The sequence below is a fragment of the Protopterus annectens genome, chromosome 8.part0, assembly GCF_019279795.1.
Source record: "Protopterus annectens isolate FY-2018-M chromosome 8.part0, PAN1.0, whole genome shotgun sequence".
NCBI lineage: Eukaryota > Metazoa > Chordata > Ceratodontiformes > Protopteridae > Protopterus > Protopterus annectens.
Genome location: NC_056741.1, coordinates 1,566,695,279 through 1,566,704,585, shown reverse-complemented (window position 1 = coordinate 1,566,704,585; position 9,307 = coordinate 1,566,695,279). Strand labels below are relative to the sequence as shown.

Here is a 9,307-nt window from a genome sequence, read left to right as displayed (position 1 = left end):
ACAGGATGGTCCATACTTGATTGTGTTTTATTTAAATATTTAGTTAGGAATGTCTTACACCGACTATGTCTCCAAGTTTATATGCACCTCATATCTGCACACTGCTGTATTATTGACCTTATTTCACTCTAATTACTTCAAAGCAGACCGGCGTGGGGAAAAATCTCCTCAAAATGTTATTACTGCTGCAAAATTAATATGTTCTGTATTCCCAAACTGTGGAATACATCTGCTACTACAGCTTTATCACACAGTGTGTAGTTAGGTGATATTAATCTACCCATATCAGCTAGCTTGTCGGGAGTCAGGTAGGGATTATGTATTGCCATAAACTGTTGGTGTATAAATTTAGAATAAAGTAAATTGTTTTATCTATTGTTGTTTCAAACCACTACCCAGCCTGAATACATTTTGGTTCTTTTATTCCTGACAGCCAATGAGTATTAAAACAATAAGTGAAATTTAAAGTTGAGATGTCAAGAAATTAAATATTTATTTTTCAAGTTAACTCAGTCATAATGCAACTAGTCTGAAAATTTCATGTTAGCATACCTAAAGATAAGAGAAAGTTTAGAGTCAGCTATCCTATTCAAGTTTAGTGGCAAAGTAGCACTTTCAGGTAAGAGAGATCCCTTATTTCTGCTACAGAAATCAATATGCTGATTTCTGTGATATGGTACCAGGAAATATCTTTCAGCAAAGGAAAATGAAACAGTCTAAAAGGTCATTGTTTACTTATGCTTTAGGATTATCAGTGAGGGGTTATTAGGATTATCAGTGAGGGGTTATAGCACAAAGAATTCCTTAAACAGATCTAGTTACTTCAGAACATGACAAGTACCAAATATTAACAGCTTGAGGTATGAGGCAGGTTTTGGGGAATATGTATCTTATCAATAAATGATTTGATCAAATACCTAGGCTATTTATGTAATATCTGATTATTTTGATCCAGAGAGGGGGATTACTATATTTTGCACTGAAATGTTCCGTGATGCATTTAACAGATGTAGAAATGGGACAGAAAATATAAAATTAAGTAGTTTTAAGACACATTTGTGTTGTGTATATGACAGACTGTTTAATATGGGGATTACTAATATTCAAAAGAAACTATGAAGATTATTTATTTGCTGATTTGTAGAAAATAAAATGAAAAAGAGAGACTGATTGGCTACAGAAGTATATCTAAATATCTTAGGAAATGCATTCATTCTAACCTTAAATCTGAGAAGTAGAGTAAACCTGAGTTTAGTACAGTTTTCCATATTAGTTTTAATTGTGTGCAATGTTAAATTAAAATTTATATGTATAAAAGTATAGTTTGACTTCTAGGTATTTTAAGCTCAGTTAGTGAAATGTTAATGCCATACACCAGGGATGAATGAATTACATTACTGGTCTCTTTAGTGGGAAATAAAGGTGATTTGTCAAGGCTTAATTTATAATTAGACCCTCTGTTGTAACTGTTTATTTATTTATTTTATTTTACATTTGTTTACCAGGAAAGTCTGACTGGACATAGGTCCTTTTTCGGGGGAGGCCCATGGAGGAAAGCTCCAGTAATAAAAAATTACAAATATGAAACTACAAATACATATACAAATAATAGAAATGCATAAACATGTAAGAAAAAAAAACAATAAAAGCAGTAAACGTTCATCAACATATATGGGGGAAACAGTGAATAAAGTTAGAGATTTATACAGAGATTCACAAAAGTAAGTTACATGGATTACTTTGCTAGTAAAACTGAGACATAAAAAGAATAAGCTCTACAGTTAGAAGCATTCATAGGAACATTTAAAAAGAGTGCATCTCTCATAATCTCTAGCAAATGAAGGAAGGCTTTTGTTGGTTCTGAAAATAGATAATGCCATCTGCAAAACAAGTGATATTAATATACATATAATATACGTATGCTATAATCCCTGTTAGGCAACTGAAGAATTTTTTTAAAAGAATGGTTGTAAAGATAGAATAAACACATATGGTGACAGAGGTAACAGTACCCAGCACCTGTTAGAATCCTACTCTGAGTAGATAGCTTGTGTTTATAACAAGACAAAATGTTATAACTTGCATATAACTGTCCAGGAATGCAAAGTATTCAATAGTGAAATGAGAAAGGACATGAACTTATCAAAAGCTTTATTTGAATCAAAAACAAAAAAAAATGCATATTGATTACCAATGTTTATCTTATGAAATAAAATCATCTCCATTATTATATTATCCTGTTTCTGTGTTGATTCCACAAAACCTGACAGGAACTCTGATCTAACCTCATTGGCTACTAATTAGAATCTTTATCTAAAATGGCAAATTATATTTTATTATCTAGATTCATTAGTGAAATATGATGTTAATTTACAAGAATGTGATCTAAATTGGGTTCAAGGATAAAAAATGATGATATTAAAAATTTAAATATAATCATGAATACCATTTGTTTAACATATCTTTTTTCCCCTCCAAACATCTTTATTAAATGTTCACATATGATGAAGGCAATCTTACATTTATATAAATGAAAAACATACAAAATGATACCACTTTAGTTGCAAACAGTTTACATCGCAGACACCACTGAAACAACTGTAGTTGCAAACATTATAAATCACTTATAAACTATCCAGTCATTGTCAGTTAAGCATTATATGACTCATTCAAATCCCGCTTATTAAACCTCATTCCTGGTCTGCATATATTGTTCCGACACTTCCCATTTTTTCCTAAGTAGTTTGCTTGTTCTCTTTTGTAAAGATCCAAATTCCAGTTGTTTTATCTCTGTTACTATATTCACTACTTTTAGTTAAGTTGGTCTAGATTTTGATTTCCATTTTCTACTAATTGCTTTTTTGGCAGCCAACATAATTAGACTCAGCAAGGATTTACTATGTGTAGGCAATTCCGATTCTGTAGCATAACTCAAAAAAATCATCTTCCCAGTCAGTCCAATCCACTCACCCAGCATCTCTGACACAGCGGTCTGCAGGAATCCCTAAAGTCTGCCCATAGTCCCAACAAATATGTTCCTAGCTACCTCCTTCTTGCCCGTTACACCTCCAACGTTAGCTATCCACCTGAAGAAAAATTCTCTGGAGTCTACTTGGGATATAAAAATATCTATGTAAACACTTCCAGGCAAAGATCCTAAATCTTCTACACTTTGTTGCATATTTTGGAGATACACATATAGGAAGCAGGAAGATTCGACTCCGGATGATTCAATCCCAATGCAACTGTATACACTTTTATGTTTAAATTTACCTTTATTGTCTATAGCAGTAGCTAGTAGACAGTTTGACCCTGGACTATTTTACCCCAATTATTTACAAAAAGTTTTTAAAGTTTTATAAATGCATTTTATTGCTTAATTTTTCAATCATGATTTTTTCACTGGAATTGATTATTTAACTCTTTATATGTAAATGTTAATTTATTTAACATTTTATTTAATATGTAAATATAATTCATTTAATTAATAATTTTTTAACTTAACTTTAAAATCAATATTATTTAACATTGCAAACAATATTATTTTAAATTAACATTAATAATATTATTATATGATTTTTTTTTTAGTCAGTCTTTGACATTGTCTCAGTAACTGTGTGGATGCACAAGCTGTACATAACATTATTTTTCTTTATGTCAAAATGTCTATGGGTTATTTTTTTTTTTTTGCCTTGTCATTTCAATGGGGTCAAACTGTCTGGGGTTGAAGCATCTGGAGTCAAAATGTCCCGTACCCTTATATATATATATATATATATATATATATATATATATATATATATATCCTCACATTGTCTCTTTGTGAATTGCTTATCCACTATCTCTTCCCAATCCTTTCTAAGCTTCTAGGATTGATTTTTATAATTATCATGTAGTATTTTATATGCTTTACTAATTATTCCTTTTTTAACTGTAGCTTCTGTTCTAGTGTCTATTAAAAACTCTACCAGTGCTGGTCTTTCATTTACGAGCCCTCTATTTCTTTCTCTTTGCCTATACTCTGACATCAATCCTTGATAGGGAAGGCAATCTCTAACCTGCAATCCAAATAAATTCTTGGCCTCTTCCTATGCTATTACCTTTCCCTTTCTAGCTATTTTCTCCCAGTACATTGGTTCCTTTGCCAGTTTTCTCCAATAAATTCCAGCCCCCTCTTACCTATTATCTGTATCGCTGACCACAGTCATCCCTATCAGCAAAATCTCTTTTCTCCATTCTCGTGCTGGTTTGCTTCTTAGAATACTCCCTGCTATTTTATGAATATAATACTCTGTATAATTTTGGCTGTTCTCCTTAAGAGTCTGCATCCAAAATCACAATCTCTCCTTATTTCTTGAGCTTATTTGTTTAACAGATCTTATTAAAAAAAGATATCAAAACCATCCAAACCTAAGACTGCAACTTTAATTTCATCAAGTGAACTAACTGTCTGTGCTTACTTTACTGACCAGTTATCCAGGGTCAAAGCATATGGATATTCATTACTTCATCAATACGTGAATTTTTTTTGAAGTATACAGTTCTTCATATTTATGAAAAAACTGAGAATAAAGATTGTGGTTATACAAGTCATCTTTATTTGAAACTGATGCTATATAATTACAACAATGACTTCATTTAAGATGATGTAATAAAAATGTTTGAGGGAAAAGCTGCATCTATTTTGGATTAAAAAAGAGACTGGTTTGAGGTATTTGGGGTGAGGCATATAGAAATGTGGGGTTATTATCTATGGTAAAGAATTACTTTTATCTAGATCAAAAAAATGCCAAAGTTCAGTATCAAGCTGTGACATACAATTTTAAAAGGTCAATTTTTTTTCTCATTTGTATTTTTTTCAGGCTAGTTGTTTTGCTAATAAGAATGTCTCATTTAAAGTCAAATTCAGCCCATCAAAGATAAAAACAAATATCATTATCTTGATGATTTCCAGATTAGAACTTTATTAATGATTTAACATGCTCTTTGATATTCTTCCCTTTAAATATATGTGGATCCAGTCTCCAGCTCAAGATGATACTGGTTTGGAAAGAAAGCTATTTTAAGATGAATTAATGAGTGGTCTGAGAATTACCTCTGTCCTGAGTTATATGAAATACTGAACTTTTGAAGGGATTTACAAAGAAAAAAGCACCGATCTTTGGTCAGGATATTAATGATAATGAAAAAGTGAAATCCATGCCCAATGGTTATAGAGCACAATATGAGTCAATTAGATACTGAAGATTTATAAAATCATGTATTAATTGTGGGTCTGTCTTATTACATGCACAGTTGCCCCTTCCCTATCCATTTAAGATGTGGTGATAACCGCAGGATAACAGTCCATGTTCTACTTGCACAAACACCTCTTCCCAAACAAATAAACCAACTGAAGGTATAGTTATAAATCCATTGCAAGAAATGACTCTGTGGACAAGACCAAAGCACTTAAATAAAATTTAAAAAAACTAACAATGATGGCTCTGATGAAGTACATTAAAATGAAAGCACTTAACCAAGTGCAGATTTGTGGATTTGTGTTTTTTTTTTTTAAACATTTTATTAAAGTGTTTTGGTCTTTCCCCAGTGTCATTTCTTGCAATGGATTTATAACTACTCCTTCAGTTTGTTTAAGATGTGGTGATCCCAAAGTTAAACCCCAGTGCCCCACCCAGAATAAAGTCATGGTTGTTAGAAGAAGACAGGATCTGAAAAAATGCCTAAAGAAAGTTGGCTTATTTGAACATGAGGCATAAAGTGAAACAATCACTATGGGAGGAATGTAACATGGACTAGTGCTTTTGATGATAATAAACCACCATTTATGAATGTTCTTTGCTTGCACTACATTGAAAGAAAAATCTGTTTTAATTTAAATGTCAATATCACATCTATTAGTTGAATTACCCAAATCAAAAATTTCTTTTTCATATATCAAACTGGAAGGCACACATACATGTTTATGTATAAATCATACATTCAATTTTATATAATAAAATAAATGCCAAACACATTTTCTCTTAAAGATCACCTGTATGCCACATAGACATCAAGATAATATAATTAGTTTGGGCATACCTAGATATTGTAATGTATTATAAATCCCTAAATGAAAATAATTCAATATGTGATGCCTGCTGAGTAGCAAGTGTTCAAAACTAAAATGCATATCAGAAAGAACAGTTGTGTAAGTAAACTTACCATAAGAGTAGATGTTCAGTTGATCACTGCTGCACTAGTCTAAACTATATGGGTTGGGAGGGTGGCCTGATGGTTAAGGTGTTTGCCTTACAAACACAAGGTGCAGGGTTTGAATCTCACAAAGGGGATGGCTAGCTGGCTTAAAATGGCTCGCAAGGGCAGTTAACCTAGTACTAACCTATGAACCTATGAACCTATATCCTGCTTAGGATGCAACCTCTATCCACCTTGTAAAGCTCCTACCACATGTCCAAACCATTAACCAGCTTGAGCTGAGCTGACTAAAAGGGTCTATTTTAGAACAACGAATGTTTGAAATATCGAGCGCTCACATGAGCAAATATTTCAAACCTCGATATTGCTATTTTTTTTTTTGCACTACAATGTGGATCAGAATATTTGCCCTTTCCTCACTGTAGTGCGATCTTGGAGTTGGAATATATATTTAGCGGGGGGCAATTTTGAGTTTTGGAATATTCACTCATATGAGTGTTCGAGACATTGATCTTTTGTTTTTCTGACATAGACCCGACTAAAAGACAAGTTTGGGCGACAAGCCCTTCAGAGATTTCATGCCACCTGAGAAAGGACGGCTAAGGCATGAGGGAACAGTGTTAGGAGCAACAAAAAGCAAACGTCCACACCCTTGCATAAAAATAAATAAATAAAATAAAAAAACAAGGGAGATTAAGGGAGGGAGTGGTTACTGCAGCAGTAATCATTTGCAGATCTACTGTTATGGTAGATTTAATTACACAACTGTATTACGTTCATCATATTGATCACTGGTGCAGTGCCCTAAGCTATATGGGTAGATTAGTATAGCTTAGAACATCTGGGAGGTAGAAGGGGATCTTTTTTCTGGGAGGTAGAAGGGGATCTTTTTTATGTGGAGCTTTGCAGGAGATGTCATGAGAATCATAGATGCCATGAAACCCAAAATCCTGAGGTATTCCTTCAAAGTGACCACAGTATGAACAGAAAAACACTGAAATATATCTAAATATATCAATTTAGCTCTTGTGGAACAATAGCCCTTTGGAATGAGGTGCCTAGCAGACACCCCTGCAACACAATCCCGTGTGAAAGAGTGAAAAAGACTTTTGGATGTTTTCTTGGAATCTTGGCTTGCATAGGAGATCTCTAAGCCAAGTGAGAGATTCCTAGCAGTTTGAAAAAGTTGTTGCAAAGATAAGCAAAGGATTTAAATATGGAACAATGAGGATACCCTGTATCCTGCAACAGGTTATGACAAGAGTTAAGGCACTTTGTGAACACTCTTGCAGCCGTGAATAATCCAAAGGATAAGTCAGAGAACTGATAGTGTGGTCCAGACACATAAAACCTTATGAAATGTATGAAATATGTAATGTAATAAGCATCTTTTAAATCTAGGATTATCAAAAAACTTAAATGAGGAAGAAGGGTAAACAAGTTGTGAAGTGAAAACATTTTGAACTTGTGCACCTAAGCATACTGATTTAGGAAAGAAAGGTCCAGAACTGGTCTCCAGGTATTTTCTTTCTTTGGCACTCAAAGCACTCTTGAACAAAAACCTTTTTCCCAAATGGGTATAAGGAACTGTTTTATTACCCTCTGAAACAACATTTGCTGTAAGACAGGAAGGAACAGAGGGAGGTGGGCTGGTGGATGTGTAAAAATTCCCATGAATAGAGGAATTTCTTCCCACTGCCATCTGTAACCCTGCTGAATCAGCCTCTGAACCCATTTGTCTGAAACAATCTGTTGCCAAAGAGAGAAATAGAAGTTCAGACTTTTTGGAAGGGACAAGGGATGGCCAAACATGGGTATTATTTGAATGTCTTTTTTTCTGAGGGAGAGGGTTCATACTTTATTTTTGGAACCTCCCCAGCTTTTTTTAAATCAGTTTACCAGAATTTTACTAGACTGTTTATTTTGTTTCTTGCCAAAAAATGGACGAGGGACAAAATTTAAAATCTAATTTTTGAATCTTCTAGGAGGTTCTGTGAACCCAGACAAGCAAAGCTTCTTAACACAGCACCAGTGGCAACAACCCTGGATATAGTATCTACACATTCATAAACACAATTAAAATAATGAGTAGTGATCTGAGAAATAGAAGAAACTACATTACACAAAACAGGTTTTTCTTCATATGAGGGTACAGCAGATAAAACATTACTCATACGTTTACAACTGGTTAGAATAAACTTTAACATATGAGCCCAACAATTCAACATGCTAAAAAATACAGTTGCAGAAGCATACAGTTTTCCCCAGTCTTATCAATTTAAAGGGATGGATTAGAATTTAAAATGCTTGGCAGCAGTTGAATTAATTATGCCTACCACTTCTGGGTCAGATCTGAGATGAATTTATACAAAAATGAAAGACTAGGAACTTTGCACATTTTATATGCTTAAAGAACCAGTCAAAGGCATCCCACACTATTAGAAAAACTGGTAAACTGAGTAAAATGGTGTGACAAGGATAAACACATCTAGAATACAGTCTGAACAACCACAGCATTTTTTATTAAAAACTGAAATAGAACTTAGCGATTTTTGCCCTTGTAAGTTTTGGTGACTTCATCAGAACTAATTTCATTGATCCCACTCACCTTGTTTAAATACAGTCATGTGAAGTCTGTAGTCACCCCTTAAAGATATAATCATTCTACATTACATAAACAAAAGCCAATCCATAAATCTAAAGAATATGTATATATAGACATGTATGTATATATAATAAAATTATATAAATGCACTCATGCCAGTTTTGTGGACCTGGGAAAAGTGTTTCATCTTCCTTTCTAAATATTATGAACATTCTGTCCTTTAAGACACCTAAACAATGCTTTTATTTTATGGGATGACACGGAGGAAGGTAGAATGAGCAGCACCACTGCATTTTTAAAATTTATTTATATATCAAATTCCCAAGAGGTGCATTTTTGGACACTACTATTACCATCTGTGAAAGGGGGATTCTGTGTAATATTTTCAGGAAATCCACGTTTAGAAATACTAATCTGCACTATAAAAGTATACATCCACACCAAAAAGCCTGAAAAAGACGTTCCCCAGGATTCACGAAGCCTCTGTGTAAGAGTTATAACTCT

General features: G+C 33.4%; 1 protein-coding gene across 1 annotated transcript in view; it reads right to left on the bottom strand.

Annotated features, from left to right (window-relative positions):
* Positions 1–9,307, bottom strand: part of LOC122808513 (multiple epidermal growth factor-like domains protein 10) — a 253,687-nt gene that overhangs the window by 357 nt on the left and 244,023 nt on the right. The window lies entirely within an intron of this gene.